Below are 2,231 nucleotides of genomic sequence, written 5' to 3'. Positions count from 1 at the left end.
ATTTATTTGTGAAATAAAATAATATATAATTAATACATATTCGATATTATTAATAATAAGAAATATTATTTATTTGTGAAATAAAATAATATATAATTAATGGTTAATTATGGAGTTAAGATTGTGAAATAAAATAATATATAATTAATACATATTTTAGATATTATTAATAATAAGAAATATTATTTATTTGTGAAATAAAATAATATATAATTAATGGTTAATTATGGAATTTTATTTAATACAAAATGATTCACTTATTTGCAAGAAAACGGAAGTGAATAGAGAGAGAATTGTTCCTCTTTTAAAACGGCTTTTGCTATATTACAGTGAGAACTCCAAGAGGAAAAAATCATCTTTTAATCTAGCAATTGTATTGCTTCCCCTTTGTCTTTTTTGTCCTAGTAGTCGAAAGTAAAGAGATCTAGTCGGGCTCGTGTGGACCAAGTAGAGGAGCAACACGTGGGGCTCTCGATTATTCATTACTACCAGATCTGATCCGGTTGACGCATCACATGTATATTTCTATAAACTATATATCATGATTCTATCAATTATGCATGATCATATGATTAGATGTTTAGATTAGATCTATAAATTATTCCGCTGCGAACATCTAATTAACCTACAGTGGTATCAGAGCGCAAGGTTGCATATATTGAAAGGATCAATAAATTAACTATTAATTTTAATGCGGATCTATATCGATGATATAATTTTACATAGATTAAGATGTAAAACTATCTTTAAGAAAATAAAAGAAATATTTATTTTAATTGGATTATATAAATATTTGGATCAAATAAATATGATATATTTGTTTTCTAAAAGTTAGGAAATCTCACTTATTAAAGATTAATATTTTTTACGAAGTGTATTAGTGAGAGAAAGGGATCCATTTCTTGTGCCGACTGGTATTGTTTTTTAAATTTTATTTATATTAGTAGCATTAAGAAGACTAATAAATTTGAATTTTATTTAGGAAATTATTATCTAGTTGATGCTGGATATGCAAATACTCCAGGATTTTTAGCTCCTTATCGTTTTACTCGTAATCACCTAAATGAATGGTCAAGTCATGGTAATCGTACTTCTAACTATAAGGAATTATTTAACCTACGACACTCTTTAGCAAGAAATTCAGTAGAGAGAACATTTGGATTACTGAAAAAACGATGGGCAGTACTTCGTCAACCGTCATTTTTTGGTACTAATACACATGTGAATTTTTTAACATAATTATAAGAATTGATCATATTATTTCATTGACATAGATACACAAATATTTGTCTCAATAATTAATTTACTTGAATGACAGGTTCGTATTATTAATGCTTGTTGTGTTCTTCATAACTACATTCGTGAAATTGCAAGTGAATTAGATTATCCATTGTTGCATGAGGTTGATTGTGATTTAGCACAGCAATCAAATGAAGTATTTGATGTGGACTATGAAGATGTCATAACAAATGTACAAGGTGGTAGTCAATGGACAAATTTTATGGATGATATGGCAAGGAAAATGTATAGTCAATATCAAGTTAGGAGTGGTAGAACTTAATTACATGTTTTTAGTGATTTTAGTTTATGTTAAGCTAGTATAATTGTGGTGATGTGTATCTTCTTTTATCAATATAAAATCTTTGTTGGTGTCTTTTCTAATCAATCTTATATTTTCACTCTATATTTTGAAAAGATAAAGAGAATGAAGACTAAATTGTATCTCAAATGGACATCAATGATGGATAATGTGCTAACAAATGTATTGCTTGAGCAACATAATTTGGGAAATCATCCTCCTAACGGATGAAAATATGTTTCATATGTTGCTGCGGTTAGTGCATTACACAATCAATGTAATGTTAATGTTAGTAGGGAAAATATACAATCGCGACATAAGACTTGGGATAAACATTACGCTGTTATAAGTGCTATGTTTGGTACGAGTGGATTTGGATGGGATTGGGATAGAAAAGTGGTGAAAGTGGATAGTGAAGAAGTTTGGACAACTTATGTTAAGGTATATTAGTTTATGTTGCTTGAATTCTTATTTTAAGATAACACTTTTATATATATTTTTGTGACTTGTTTTTAGGCACACCCAGATGCGAGTCATTATAGAAGTAAAATTGTTGAGAATTGGGAAGATTTGTCAATTATTTGTGGACAAGATAAAGCTAATGGAAGTGGAGCTGAAACGACCGATGAAGGCGCAAGAGCTATGTTTGAAG

The sequence above is a fragment of the Impatiens glandulifera genome, chromosome 7 (genome assembly GCF_907164915.1).
Source record: "Impatiens glandulifera chromosome 7, dImpGla2.1, whole genome shotgun sequence".
Classification (NCBI taxonomy): Eukaryota; Viridiplantae; Streptophyta; class Magnoliopsida; order Ericales; family Balsaminaceae; genus Impatiens; species Impatiens glandulifera.
This window is presented reverse-complemented; position numbering follows the sequence as displayed.